The sequence below is a fragment of the Hyla sarda genome, chromosome 2, assembly GCF_029499605.1.
Source record: "Hyla sarda isolate aHylSar1 chromosome 2, aHylSar1.hap1, whole genome shotgun sequence".
Taxonomy (NCBI): domain Eukaryota; kingdom Metazoa; phylum Chordata; class Amphibia; order Anura; family Hylidae; genus Hyla; species Hyla sarda.
The window spans coordinates 237,410,529-237,427,063 of record NC_079190.1 but is presented as its reverse complement, the minus strand read 5'-3'; positions in this window follow the sequence as shown (position 1 = coordinate 237,427,063).

The window sequence follows — 16,535 nt, the reverse complement described above, 5'->3', positions numbered from 1 at the left end:
GAGGTAATATTACCATTGTGATCAACCCAATCCTATCTGCGATAGAAATGGGCAATTTTACCCATGCGTCTATCTTTTTCCTAAACTTACTCAACAAAGGATATAGATTGAGTTGAACAAAATAATCTTTTTTCTGAGACAGTTTAATACCTAAATAGTCCAAACTCTCGTCCTCTTTCAGAGCTTTCACCCCGATTTGTTCATTTATGTTGCTTGTTACCAAGGGCATTAAAGACGACTTTTCCCAGTTAATTTTGAGGCCGGAAACCCTTCCAAATTCCTCAACTACCCTAATTGCCGCTGGAACGCCTGTATATGCGTTTTCTAAAAATAGGAGAATATCATCAGCGTACATTAAAAATTTCTCTTCTACTCCCTTAATCCCGAATCCCCTCAAGTCTTTCGCTTTTTTGAGCTTCCTCGCCAATGGCTCCAAAAAGAGGACAAACAGCATAGGTGACAGGGGGCATCTCTGCCTGGTGCCCCGCCCTATCTCGAGTTGGGAGGAAAGGGACCCGTTTACTGCCACCCTAGCCCTAGGATTCTTATACAGCATTTTAAACCATTCCAACATATCTCCCTCTATACCAAATCTTTCGAGGACATAGGAATCTCCACTCCACCCTGTCAAATGCCTTCATAGCGTCAAGTGACAGGGTGGAGCGGGATGGATCAGATCCCAACTGTATATTGACCAATGATCGGACAAGATTACAATGAATTGATCGACCCGGAATAAAACTGGTTTGCTCATCCCCTACAATAGTAGAGAGAAGGGGAGACAGTCTTCTGAATTTATCAAGGATATAGGTCGGTAGGATTCTATTTTCCTGCTATCTTTCTCTTTCTTTAAAATTAGGACTATTTTAGTTTCTAACATAGAGGGAGGCAATTCTCCCCCCTTCCGGATCTCCTCCAGAACCGTACAAAGGATAGGAAGCAAGACCTCCTTAAATTCCTTGTATATTGAATAAGGTAGACCATCTAAACCCGGGGCTGATGTCTTCGAACAGCGTTCTAAGGCTTGTTCCAGTTCTTCTACTGTAATTTGTTTATTGAGATTTTCTCGGCTTATCTTATCGATAGTTGGAAATTCAATATCCTCCAAATATGCTTCTATCTCGCTGTCCCCTACACCCTCCTCGGATCTATATAATTGCTGGTAGTAATGTCGGGCGATCCTCTGTAACTCCTCCTGCAAAGTTTGTATAGACCCATTTTCATCAAATAGGGAGAGGATATCACTCCTCTCCCTTTGAGCTCTGACTAAGTTCGCTAGTAGTTTTCCTGGGCGAGCCCCCTGTATGAAATCCCTCTGTCCCGAGAAGAAAATCTTATGCTGTGCTTTATCAAAATAGTGCTCGGACAACTTCCCTTGCCCTAGTTCTAACTCCCTAAAGTTCTTTTCAGAGCTCTCTACCTCGTACTTCTCCTCAGCCTCTCTAACCTTCTCTTTCAACTCCTGTTCTACCTTACGAAAGTCCTTTTTTTCTTTTGTATCGCCCTGTATAGAATCCCCCTCAATACCGCTTTTACAGTGTCCCATACTACCGTAGAGGGGGCTGAGTTCTTATTAAATTCCCAACATTCCCATAATTCTTTCACAATTTCCTCCTTACCCCCTATCAAATTCAACCAATGGGGGTTCAGACTAAATACCCTCTCCCTCTGATTTTCTCGATCCCCAATTCCAAGCTCCATTACCACTGGGGAGTGATCTGAAATAGTCCTACTTTCATACCTAACCCCTTCAATAAATCGCAACCCTTTGTCGTTTGAAAGGACAATATCAATACGGGATGCTACTTTGTAGGAAGCCGAGAAACATGAAAACACCCTCCTTTCAGGATTCATCCCCCGCCACGGGTCCCTCCAACCCATCTCTACACATAATTTTTGAAGGGGGGTGTCAACTTCTCTCCTGACCCTAGTTGATGACCTATCCTGGATGGGGTTCATGACACAATTATAATCTCCTAACATATAAAGAGGGAGATGGTCCTTCCCTTTAGAGAAGGCGATCAAGTCCAATAGTGGCTGAGTGGAAAATGGCGGAGGGACATAAAAGAAGGCCAACAATACTTCCCAATCAAACAATTTAACGTGAAGAAAAACATACTGGCCCCTATGATCTATCCTCCTACTAAAAATCTTAACTGGGATAGCTCTATGTATATACACAGAGACCCCTGCTGATCAGTTTGATGCTTACCGTGCCTGGATCCACCCCGCACTAACCAGCGGCACTGGCTGGTAGCACGGGGGACGCTGATCAGTTTGATGCTTACCGTGTCAGGATCCGCCGCGCCGTTCGGCCTTAATCTTCTATTTTCTGTATATTCAAATGAGGTGCTAACTTACACTCTGACATCAGTTTAGGGTCACAGCGCTGCCCAGCTCATCAATATTCCTCCCCTCCTTCTTCATTAAAGAGTGGGGAGAAGAGGGAGAGGCAGAGGGAGGGGAGAAATATTGATGAGCTGGGCGCCGCTGCGGGCCGGCACTGACGTCAGAGTGCCAGTTAGCACCTCATTTGAATATACAGAAAATAGAAGATTAAGGCCGAACGGCGCAGCGGATCCTGGCACGGTAAGCATCAGACTGGTCAGCGTCCCCCGTGCTACCAGCCAGTGCCGCTGGTTAGTGCGGGGGGGGGGGGGGGGGGGGGGGGGGGGATGTTGGCATGAGAAAGCTTTAAAATAACATTAATATTTTTTGAATAATCTGGCTCACCCTATTAAAGTGAAATTTTGGATTTATAATGATCATTCAACAGACAATGCCAGTCCCCTACATGCACATGTGCATCTTTAATATTGTGAGTTCTCTCCTGTATTCTAGTTGTGCATTTACACCAGAAAGTTGGGGGAATTAGCAAAATGAAGCAAAGAACAGGAAATCTTTTAGGTGCAATGTTGGCCAATAGCTGCAAGGCAGGAAGCTATGTCCAAGAAGTAGTGATTGTTCTGGCAACTTCTCATGTACAGCTCAGTAATATATCTGTGTGGATATGATGAACAAAGATGACACAGAAGGCATAAACCTTTTTATTTTTTTAATTTTTTTTTACCGTGGACAATGTATTTATTCAACCTCGTTTGAACTGCACCAGAAATTGTAACTAAGGGCTGAAAAATGTGCATATATCCATAGTAGAACCATCATCCACATATCATGTCCCTGAATTACAGTATTCATGAAACTAAGCCAATCTAGAGCACATATGACACTTGTTCTACAATCCTTAGGGGGTCATATATATTTCAGCATATTTGGCCGCTTATAGCCATTTACCATGAACATTTGGGTGTGTTTAAATGTGCACCAGGCCTGTAACTTTTCAAATCAATTGATCTGAGCCCCTGAGTCATAGGATGGACAGTTTACATTAGCTGCAACGCCCAGATGAGCATATGTCAGTATTGTAAAAGAAAGGACATTGCATAGTTGAAGCTAGCTTGTGTGCTGTTTTGCAGCTATGCAGAAGATCCTATTCCCATAACATATTTCTGTAAGTGGATCGTCATATTTCTATTATATATGCTGTTAGGTAAGGCTAGGTTATGCTGTCACCCTATGTTCTGGTGTAGAACTGACTAGTTCTTTTTTTCCATACTATATACTTTACGCTGAATTTACTATGCTGTGACTTAAGGCAGGAAACAGTAAAATCAAATTGCTGGAGTATATTTAACTATTCTCTTAAATCACTCATGCACTACTAGTAAATCCTATCCATGTTCATATCTCATACTATGGTATTTCCCAGTGATGTAATACCAGTAGATGAGGACAATATTTACTTTACTTTGAGTGCTCTGTATCAGCATTGCGGTATTTCAGTGTAGCGCACAGTGGTCATTGGCCAGATGTTCCATACCAAAGTGGTCCCCTAGGGAAAGCACAGTGGTGTGGTGTAGGGTACTCTGGTTCTAGCAGTGTCCCTCAGCGGTGTAGAGGGCACTGTTAAGATTGTAGGTGTCAAAGATAGCTAGAATGGTGAGGACCACGTTATTACAAAAGCTTTTCAAGGGGGAGAGGCAGCGCTGACAGTATATAGTCTATATCCCCAGGGATACTTCCTTGTCACGATGTCCTGGCTGATGGTGTGACCTGTGATGTTAAGTGCAATGTAAACCAAGACACCAGAACTTAACCCCTTAAGGACTAGGCCATTTTACACCTTAAGGACCGGAGCGTTTTTTTTTTAACATGAGAATTTTATTGAGAAAATTGTACAAATGAAAAGAAATCGTACATAAAAATGATAATAACAATCGTAAATTACATCAAGTCACAGTTGTTATATAGACTAGGGAAAAGACGAATCCAGGCTAATTGTACATAAAAGTTAGGTACACAACTCTGTACAGTAGAATCGATATATTCTAAACATGAACAAAGAATAAAAAGGAAAAGAACTGGATATGAACCATATCAGGGTACTCATCACCACGGTAAGTAAAGGATATATTTAAAGAAAAGTACGGCATTGTACGGCATTGGTAATGGTCATAGCTGCACTGTGTTATGGGAACTATTCAACCATATATCCCATCTGGACAGGAAGATGCGGTCATTTCCCAAGGCACACGCTGTTTTATATTCATGCCAGCAGTTCGAGTTTATACTAAATATGATTTCCTTGACCGTGGGTATCTTTGCTGTTTTCCATTTCCTAGTGATATTATGTCTTGCTGCTATGAGTGCGTGAGCAACGATGGTCTTATGAAAAAATGAGTAAGCACCAATGCCTATGTTGAGTAAAGCTAGGGCGGGGTTTAATATTATCGGCAGACCACAGATCTGAGAGAGGAATCTCCCCAATTTTCTCCAAAATATAATCAGTTGTGGGCAGTCCCACCAAACATGCAAGAAAGAGCCTGAGTTTGGGCATCTCCAGCATGTGTCAGGGGAAGGGGTAAATTGGGCAAGGCGAGAAGGGGTTAAATACATCTATATAGTAATTTTTTTGTAGTTTCTAGGTGGCTAGCGCACTTGGAGAATTTAGGGACAATAGAGTGAGCCCTATTCCATTGATGATCTGTGAACTCACATTTTAGATTGGATTCCCACTTACTCTTATAGGAGGTGGGAACTTCCAAAGTAGATCTCAAAAGGAAGGCATAGCCCCAAGAAATGTTGTGTCTCACTAGGGATGCGTCCATCAACCAATTAATGAGCGCGGAATTATTGTTTTCTAAGGGCAGTGACACAGATCGCAGTGCATGCCGAATCTGGAGGAATTTGTAAAACTCCTTATGGGGAATATGAAATCTATCATGCAGCGAATCAAATGTCGCACAACCATCACTATCCCAGACCTCAGCAATAGAATGCACACCCTTCGAAATCCAGCTCCGGATGTCGAGATCAGGTATGTGAGCCATAAAAGTATACATGGATAATTGGAGTACATCAACAGCGCACAACTTGTGTTTAGTAATATAACAATTCCAACTATGAAGAGTGGCTCCTAAAGTGGGGTGTGTGTAGGAAAAACTAGTTTTAAATATGTGTGCCGCAACAAGAAAATGGTTAACAGGGACACCCCCAAGTAGTGATGTTTCCATCGTTACCCACAGTTTTGATGTGTCATGTATCCACAGACTTTTGAGTTGATCTAGGTGGACCGCCCTGTAATAGTGAGAGATGGAGGGACAATCAACACCACCCTCTGTTACAGGGGGAAGAAGTGCGCTAATCTTTATCCTAGATTTTCTCCCAGCCCACACAAATCGCATTATGATAGATTGGATCTTTCTCAAATAATGGGGAGGAAGGTAAATAGGAACATTTCTAAACGTATATAAAATTTTGGGTAAGATTATCATTTTGATGGTCGCTATTCTACCCAACCACGAGATGCCCATAGTTGGAAAATTCGCTACCGTGTTATTCAGATTTTTCAGCAAAGAAGAATAGTTGGCCTCAAATAGTTTACTACATGGGAATGTCAATTGGATACCTAGATAGGTAATAGAGTCTTTAGCCCAGGGGAACGAAAAGCGGGATTTAATAATTTGGGTTACCTTAGAGGGAATACCCAGGTTAAGAATCTGGGACTTGTTAGTATTTATTTTATAATAGGAAATATCCCCAACATTTTTTAGGTCCTGTACTATATTAGGTAGGGAAGTTAAAGGATCCCTGCAGATGATGATGACATCGTCCGCAAAGAGACCAATGCGGTGTTCTCGGTTGCCCAATTCCACACCCGAAATCAAGGGATTCATTCTAATTGTTTCAGCCAAAGGTTCCATCACTAAGGCAAATATTAGTGGGGAGAGTGGGCAGCCCTGGCGGGTGACCGGAGCGTTTTTTGCAATTCTGACCACTGTCATTTTAAACATTAATAACTCTGGAATGCTTTTAGTTATCATTCTGATTCCGAGAATGTTTTTTCGTGACATATTCTACTTTAACTTAGTGGTAAAATTTTATGGTAACTTGCATCCTTTCTTGGTGAAAAATCCCCAAATTTGATGAAAAAAATGAAAATTTTGCATTTTTCTAACTTTGAAGCTCTCTGCTTGTAAGGAAAATGGATATTCAAAATATATTTTTTTTGGGTTCACATATACAATATGTCTACTTTATGTTTGCATCATAAAATTTATGAGTTTTTACTTTTGGAAGACACCAGAGGGCTTCAAAGTTCAGCAGCAATTTTGAAATTTTTCACAAAATTTTCAAACTCACTATTTTTCAGGGACCAGTTCAGTTTTTAAGTGGATTTGAAGGGTCTTCATATTACAAATACCCCATAAAAGACCCCATTATAAAAATTACACCCCCAAAGTATTCAAAACGACATTCAGTAAGTGTATTAACCCTTTAGGTGTTTCACAGGAATAGCAGCAAAGTGAAGGAGAAAATTCAAAATCTTCATTTTTTACACTCGCATGTTCTTGTAGACCCAATTTTTGAATTTTTGCAAGGGGTAAAAAGGAGAAAATTTTTACTTGTATTTGAGACCCAATTTCTCTCGAGTAAGCACATACATCATATGTCTATGTAAATTGTTCAGCGGGCGCCGTAGAGAGCTCAGAAGGGAAGGAGCGACAAATGGTTTTTGGGGGTCATGTCACCTTTAGGAAGCCCCTATGATGCCAGAACAGCAAAAAAAAAAACACATGGCATACCATTTTGGAAACTAGACCCCTCAGGGAACGTAACAAGGGGTAAAGTGAACCTTAATACCCCACAGGTGATTCACGACTTTTGCATATGTAAAAAAAAAAAATATTTTTTACCTAAAATGCTTGGTTTCCCAAAAATTTTACATTTTTAAAAAGGGTAATAGCAGAAAATACCCCCCAAAATTTGAAGCCCAATTTCTCCCGATACAGAAAACACCCCAAATGGGGGTGAAAAGTGCTCTGCTGGCGCACTACAGGTCTCAGAAGAGAAGGAGTCACATTTGGCTTTTTGAAAGCAAATTTTGCTCTGGGGGCATGCCGCATTTAGGAAGCCCCTATGGTGCCAGCACAGCAAAAAAAAAAACCCACATGGCATACCATTTTGGAAACTAGACCCCTCGGGGAACGTAACAAGGGGTAACGTGAACCTTAATACCCTACAGGTGTTTCACGACTTTTGCATACGTAAAAAAATAAAAAATTTTTTACCTAAAATGCTTGTTTTCCCAAAATGTTTACATTTTTAAAAGGGGTAATAGCAGAAAATACCCCCCTAAATTTGAAGCCCAATTTCTCCCGATTCAGAAAACACCCCATATGGGGGTGAAAAGTGCTCTGCTGGCGCACTACAGGTCTCAGAAGAGAAGGAGTCACATTTGGCTTTTTGAAAGCAAATTTTTCTCTGGGGGCATGCCGCATTTAGGAAGCCCCTTTGGTGCCAGAACAGCAAAAAAACCACACATGGCATACCATTTTGGAAACTAGACCCCTCGGGGAACGTAACAAGGGGTAATGTCAACCTTAATACCCTACAGGTGTTTCATGACTTTTGCATATGTAAAAAAATATATATATTTTTTTTACCTAAAATGGTTGGTTTCCCAAAATTTTTACAATTTTAAAAAGGGTAATAGCAGAAAATACCCCCTAAAATTTGAAGCCCAATTTCTCCCGATTCAGAAAACACCCCATATGGGGGTGAAAAGTGCTCTGCTGGCGCACTACAGGTCTCAGAAGAGAAGGAGTCACATTTGGCTTTTTGAAAGCAAATTTTGCTCTGGGGGCATGCCGCATTTAGGAAGCCCCTATGGTGCCAGCACAGCAAAAAAAAAAAAACACATGGCATACCATTTTGGAAACTAGACCCCTCGGGGAACGTAACAAGGGCTAATGTGAACCTTAATACCCTACAGGTGTTTCACGACTTTTGCATATGTAAAAAAATATATATATTTTTTACCTAAAATGCTTGTTTTCCCAAAAATTTTACATTTTTAAAAAGGGTAATAGCAGAAAATACCCCCCAAAATTTGTTAGGCAATTTCTCCCGAGTACGGCGATACCCCATATGTGGCCCTAAACTGTTGCCTTGAAATACGACAGGGCTCCAAAGTGAGAGCGCCATGCGCATTTGAGGCCTAAATTAGGGACTTGCATAGGGGTGGACATAGGGGTATTCTACGCCAGTGATTCCCAAACAGGGTGCCTCCAGCTGTTGTAAAACTCCCAGCATGCCTAGACAGTCAACGGCTATCTTGCAATACTGGGAGTAGTTGTTTTGCAACAGCTGGAGGCTCCGTTTTGGAAACAGTGGCGTACCAGACGTTTTTCATTTTTATTGGGATTGGGAGGGGCGTTGTATAGGGGTATGTGTATATGTAGTGTTTTTTACTTTTTATTTTATTTTGTGTTAGTGTAGTGTAGTGTTTTTAGGGTACAGTCACACGGGCGGGGGTTCGCAGTAGTTTCTCGCTGGCAGTTTGAGCTGCGGCAGAAAATTTGACGCAGCTCAAACTTGCAGCCGGATACTTACTGTAATCCTCCGCCCATGTGAGTGTACCCTGTACATTCACATTGGGGGGAGGAACATCCAGCTGTGGCAAAACTACAACTCGCAGCATGTACGGTCTATCAGTGCATGCTGGGAGTTGTAGTTTTGCAACCGCTGGAGGCTCCGTTTTGGAAACAGTGGCGTACCAGACGTTTTTCATTTTTATTGGGGAGGGGAGGGGGGCTGTGTAGGGGTATGTGTATACGCAGTGTTTTTTACTTTTTTATTTTATTGTGTGTTAGTGTAGTGTTTTTAGGGTACAGTCGCACGGGCGGGGGTTCACAGTAGTTTCTCGCTGGCAGTTTGAGCTGCGGCAGAAAATTTGCTGCACCTCAAACTTGCAGCCGGATACTTACTGTAATCCTCCGCCCATGTGAGTGTACCCTGTACATTCACATTGGGGGGAGGAACATCCAGCTGTTGCAAAACTACAACTCCCAGCATGTACGGTCTATCAGTGCATGCTGGGGGTTGTAGTTTTGCAACAGCTGGAGGCACACTGGTTGTGAAACACCGAGTTTGGTAACAAACTCAGTGTTTTGCAACCAGTGTGCCTTCAGCTGTTGCAAAAGCTACAACCCCCAGCATGTACGGACAGCGGAAGGGCATGCTGGGTCTTGTAGTTATGCAACAGCTGGAGGCATACTACTTTGGCTGGGGATGCTGGGGATTGTAGTTATGCAACAGCTGGAGACACACTGGTTTGCTACTTAACTCAGTGTGCCTTCAGCTGTTGCAAAACTACAACTCTCAGCAGTCAGACAGCAAACGAGCATGCTGGGAGTTGTAGTTATGCAACCACCAGATGCACCACTACAACTCCCAGCATGCACTTTAGCTGATTGTGCAAGCTGGGAGTTGTAATTATACAACAGCTGAAGGTACACTTTTCCATAGAAAGAATGTGCCTCCAGCTGTTGCAAAACTACAAGTCCCAGCATGCCCATAAGGGAATGCTGGGAGTTGTGGTGGTCTGCCTCCTGCTGTTGCATAACTACAGCTCCCAGCATGCCCTTTTTGCATGCTGGGAGCTGTTGCTAAGCAACAGCAGGAGGCTGTCACTCACCTCTAACGATCCTCGCCGCGCAGGTCAGTCCCTCGTCGTCGCCGCCGCTGCTCCTGGGGCCCCAATCCCAACAGGGACGCCGGGGATCGGGGTCCCCAGCACCTGCTCACGTCCTCCGGAAGAGGGGCGGAGCGGGTTGTGGGAGTGACACCCGCAGCAGGCGCCCTGATTGGTCGGCCGGTAATCCGGCCGACGAATCAGGGCGATCGTGAGGTGGCACCAGTGCCACCTCACCCCTGCTGGCTCTGGCTGTTCGGGGGCGTCTCTCACTCCCCGATCAGCCAATAATTCCGGGTCACCGGGTCACTGGAGACCCGATTGACCCGGAATCCGCCGCAGATCGCTGAACTGAATTGTCCAGCGATCTGCGGCCATCGCCTACATGGGGGGTCATCATGACCCCCCTGGGCGATATGCCTCGATGCCTGCTGAACGATTTCAGCAGGCATCGGGCACCGGCTCCGCTCCAGATGGTTGCGGGGGGCCGGTAAAACACATGACGTTCTCATACGTCATGTGTCCTTAAGGACTCGGAAATGGAGACATATGAGAACGTCATGTGTCCTTAAGAGGTTAAAGGGGTATTCCAGGAAAAAACTTTTTTTTTATATATCAACTGGCTCCAGAAAGTTAAACAGATTTGTAAATTACTTCTATTAAAAAATCTTAATCCTTTCAGTACTTATGACCTTCTGAAGTTAAGGTTGTTCTTTTCTGTCTAAGTCTTCTCTGATGACACCTGTCTCGGGAAACGCCCAGTTTAGAAGCAAATCCCCATAGCAAATCTCTTCAAAACTGGGCGTTTCCCGAGACAGGTGTAATCAGAGAGGACTTAGACAGGAAAGAACAACCTTAACTTCAGAAGGTCATAAGTACTGAAAGGATTAAGATTTTTTCATAGAAGTAATTTACAAATCTGTTTAACTTTCTGGAGCCAGTTGATATATATATAAAAAAAGTTTTTTTTTCCTGGAATACCCCTTTAAAGGGTGTTGCAACATAACAGGTAACTTTTACTGAACTTCTTCCACATAGTGCGGGCACAGATCTTGAACAGTTCCAACAAAAACAGTATCTGAAGTAGATGATGGTAGAAAGTATTTGTGGTGCCACGGGTGGAATGTGGGTCAAATGTACAGTTTGTGAGCCCAAGGCACTGTTAACCTACACACTACAAGGTTGAGATACTTCTCCTGACTGACTGTACCTCAGCTCACAAGCCAGGGCTAACACTAACTGAACAGCTCCCCCCCTACACTATATAGGGACAATGTTGGGGGGCTCCCATTGGGGCATCATTGTCACCTGGGTCACTCTGCAACATTCCCTTAAAAAGACAGTAACTTAATCTATCACAACATAATAGTGCAATTGTCACATATGGGCAGGGAAGAGTAAAGCCCTGAACTCACCCTCTCCCACTTGCTCTGACTACTTGCGTACCCACCCTAGGCGACGTGTCCACAACCATGGTGACAGTCCTTGCTTAAATAAGTACAGGGGTAAAACATCAACAACTAAAAACTTACAATACAGACGGAAGTCAGAACACTGCAGGAATAACACACACTAACAGAAATAATATCTAATCATGCACACACAAAATGTCATAGTCAACAAGCTGAGTCAGTAACAATAGATTACAGAAAAGCCAAATTGCAGAAACAGGAGAGGAGTCAGAGGGCGGAGCCAATTGGTCAATTAAGCCAGAAATACAAGACACAGTAATAAAGCTAGCCAGGAGTAGGATCTCTTTCACAGGCAAGAGCAGACTGGCAGCTTATATAGGAGCCAGAACAGGTGCTCCAATCAAGGTCAGCTTACCAGTCTCAGAAGACAGGCGTAATCACAGCAACAAAAATAAACAAAAGCTCTCAGATTAACCCTTCGGTTCTTACAGCATTATAACAAAATATGTGGTAGCAGCCTTGGGGTGTAGTGTAGTTGGGGTGTTGCTTCGTTTTATGAGGGGTTAATTTAACCCCTGTCACTCGTGATGCCAGGGTGAGGGTTAATACACTGAGGTAAATCTTGGGCCTATCGCCACCCTTCCCAGAAACGATAGGTGTGTGTTTAAATGAATGAAGGTCCACAATAGGGATGAACTTGTACTTGTATAAACTTTACTGAGGTACTTGCGGTACATGCAATTAATAGCAACAGTCTTAGCAAAACAGTCTCTATACAGCACGGCAGTGATTGACAGATGCTGCGGACCATTGACTTATCCAAAAGACTAGTAGAATTAGGATTGATGCAGAGATCCGTCCGGATTTAGGGGTCTGTTCAGGTCCGGTGATCTTGCAGACTTAACAGGGATTGAGATCATTCACAGTTTTGTACGATGGCCGTTGCCGCAAGGCTTGGGCCTAGTCACTGCTGATGATAGCTGCGCAGATCCTCCTTCATCAGCAGCCCACGAGGAAAGAGAGAGATTAATGGCAGCCGCTCCTTTATATGGGCAGGGCTGTTTTGGATTGGTCCATGTCAGCTGTCACTCCCAATGCATGGTGGGCGATCACCTGACTTCCTCCAAAGGTCCTTGAACCATAAACCATAGAGTTTTGGGACTCATCACGTGACCCGCAGGTCCTGCGACGCCAACAACAAGGTAAGTACACTTTATCTACATATTTACACATTGAATTTGAATAATTTTAACTATTAAAGGGGTGGCAAGGGGCTAACTATTGATGGGGACCCCACCGGTACCTAGGGACTTTGACTTTGGGGACCTCACTACAAGGAAACGGATGCAATCCGGTACTGGGACACCACAAATACAATATGGAGTAGTGGGCCCAGAACAGTGACAGTAGGGATGTCGAAGGCAAACTTTAGCCCACAGGATGACATCCTGTACTGGGATACCACATATGTCTTAAAGGGGTACTCTGGTGGAGAACTTTTTTTTAACTCAACTGGTGCCAGAAAGTTAAACAGGTTTGTAAATTACTTCTATTTAAAAATCTTAATCCTTTCAGTACTTATCAGCTGCTGTATGCTTCAGAGGAAGTTCTTTTCTTTTTAAATTTATTTTCTGTCGGACCACAGTGCTCTCTGCTGACACCTCTGTCCATGTCAGGAACTGTCCAGAGCAGGATAAATTTGCTAGGATTAGCTCCTGCTCTGGACAGTTCCTGACATGGACAGAGGTGTCAGCAGAGAGCACTGTGGTCAGAAAAAAAGAAATTCAAAAAGAAAAGAACTTCCTGTGTAGTATACATCATCTGATAAGTATTGGAAGGATTACCACTGAGGTGTCCTATTACCGTATTACATACCGTACCTAGTGTAGAGGTCCCCAAAGTCAGAGTAACTACGCTCAAGTAGGGTCCCTCAGGTGGGACAGCCCCTAGTCGCCTCTCCTTAAGTCTAATTCTCTAATGTTAATACGTGTATATATTTAATAAATAATGTATATCTAATATAATGTAAAGTACTTACCTTGTTTAGCGTCGCAGGACCTTCGTTCATGTGACCATGTTAATATCCTCTATGGTATGTTGGAGGACTTTTGGAGGTCCTTGGGTCACGTGTTGCCCACAATTCTTTGTAATGGTGATTGACATCAGTATGGACTAATTAGCACTAGTCCAGCCCCTGCCCATATAAGGGTGCTGCAGCCAATTATCGCTCTCTTGTGTTCTGCTCTCGTGGATGCCGGACTAGCAGGACGGATCTGCGCAACTTGCAAAGACACGCTAGGCCTGAAAAACCTACCGGCCTCAGCTGAACTAAAACCGTGAGTTCTAATGAGTTCTAATCTACCCCCGCTAATGCTAGCGTATCCAGTGGAACAGCGCCTAATACTTAAAGACTCTAATCTGCTAAAGTCCCAACCTTTGTCAATCTCCAAAGAAAGGAGTTGTATGCATAGAGACTGTTCAGTTTATGAAGCTTGCAGAAACCCTTCAGTAAAAGTTATACCTGTTTCAGAAAACTCTCCAGTTGTGGACATTCTATTATTCTCTACCTCCCTATCGCTCTTGGGAAGGGTGGCGGTAGGACAAGCATTACTGTGGAGCCCTCACCCTGGCTTCACGAATAGCAAGGCTTAACAAGCACCCTTTAATCACCGCACAGCTACACTCCCCATACCCTACATCCCCCAGGCTATCACACCACCATCTGCTCCAGGAAATGAACTGTTTGCTTTTATACCCTAACAGCTATCCAGTAGTGCCTGCAGCTCTTAGCAACAAATACCTCTAACAGATTTCATTTTATTTATTTTGTAAATGTACAGCATATGCAAAGGCCCTCATTTACTAAGAGTGGACTTTCGTTTTCTTTGTGGGATTTTGTTTACTACAGGTATTTTTCCACAGTATTTATTTACACATGCTCTGAGCTGTCGGGTTTTCCAGAGCTCAAAACATTAGTCTCTCTAAATTTCTGAGCTAGGGGCTCAACAAACAGAGTGAATAACATCGGGGATAAGGGGCAACCCTTCCTAGTTCCCCTCTGCGTTTCCAGCGTACTACTCGTGAGTCTATTGTTTAAATTGATCCTTGCCTTTGGCTCATTATACAGCATTTTAAACCACTTTCAAAAATGTTTCCCCCAGATTCATGCATTGTATAACTCCAAAAAGAAAACCCCACTCCATCCTGTCAAACTCTTTTTGCGCATCCAATGACAGGATGGAGTGCCCCCCCCCCCCCCCTCTTACACACTGCATATTTATATAGACTCTTCTAATATTACTATCAATATTTCGATCTGGAATAAACCCTTTCTGTTCCTCACCTTTCAGTCTGCCAATAACTCCTTGCAGACGCCTAACCCCCATTTTTGAATATATCTTTTGATCTATATTTAACAGAGATATCGGCCTGAAAGAATCCATATCTACACTGTCCTTTCCTTTTTTTGGGATCAAGGAAATTATTGCTTCTGACATTGATGGGGGCATCACACCTCTCTCTAAGGATTCATTAAAGGGGTTATCCAGGAAAAACTTTTTTTTATATATATCAACTGGCTCCAGAAAGTTAAACAGATTTGTAAATTACTTCTATTAAAAAATCTTAATCCTTTCAGTACTTATGAGCTTCTGAAGTTAAGGTTGTTCTTTTATGTCTAAGTGCTCTCTGATGACACGTGTCTCGGGAACCGCCCAGTTTAGAAGCAAATCCCCATAGCAAACCTCTGCTAAACTGGATGGTTCCCCAGACACGTGTCATCATAGAGCACTTAAACATAACTTCAGAAGCTCATAAGTACTGAAAGGATTAAAAAATTTTAATAGAAGTAATTTACAAATCTGTTTAACTTTCTGGAGCCATTTGATATATAAAAAAAAGGTTTTTCCCTGGAATACCCCTTTGAGGACCAAGCATTTTTCTGTTTTTGCACTTTCATTTTTTCCTCCTTACCTTTTAAAAATCATATCCCAAAATCATAACGGTGATACAGCAAAAGATACAGCGTGTCATATATAAATAGGGGGAGTGATGCTAATCCAGACATTATAATAATGCAGTAGCACAGTATACACTCTGTGTTTTTAATTTGTTTGCACACAATGGGTTTTATGCTCTATGGAGCTTAATAAAGTTATAACATAAGAAATAATGGGGGTATCTTAGTTTGGGGATATTAGTCTGAGGGTTTATCCCTCAGTTGTGTTGTCTCTCTGATGACACCTGTCTCGGGAAACTCCCAGTTTAGAAGATATTTGCTATGGGGATTTGCTTCTAAACTGGGCGTTTCCCGAGACACGTGTCATCAGAGAGCACTTAGACATAAAAGAACAACCTTAACTTCAGAAGCTCATAAGTACTGAAAGGATTAAGATTTTTTAATAGAAGTAATTTACAAATCTGTTTAACTTTCTGGAGCCAGTTGATATATATAAAAAAAAGTTTTTCCTGGATAACCCCTTTAATGAATCCTTAGAGAGAGGTGTGAAGTTAAGGTTGTTCTTTTATGTCTAAGTGCTCTCTGATGACACGTGTCTCGGGAAACGCCCAGTTTAGAAGCAAATCCCCATAGCAAATATCTTCTAAACTGGGAGTTTCCCGAGACAGGTGTCATCAGAGAGACAACACAACTGAGGGATAAACCCTCAGACTAATATCCCCAAACTAAGATACCCCCATTATTTCTTATGTTATAACTTTATTAAGCTCCATAGAGCATAAAACCCATTGTGTGCAAACAAATTAAAAACACAGAGTGTATACTGTGCTACTGCATTATTATAATGTCTGGATTAGCATCACTCCCCCTATTTATATATGACACGCTGTATCTTTTGCTGTATCACCGTTATGATTTTGGGATATGATTTTTAAAAGGTAAGGAGGAAAAAATGAAAGTGCAAAAACAGAAAAATGCTTGGTCCTCAAAGGGGTATTCCAGGGAAAAACCTTTTTTTTATATATCAAATGGCTCCAGAAAGTTAAACAGATTTGTAAATTACTTCTATTAAAATTTTTTAATCCTTTCAGTACTTATGAGCTTCTGAAGTTATGTTTAAGTGCTCTAT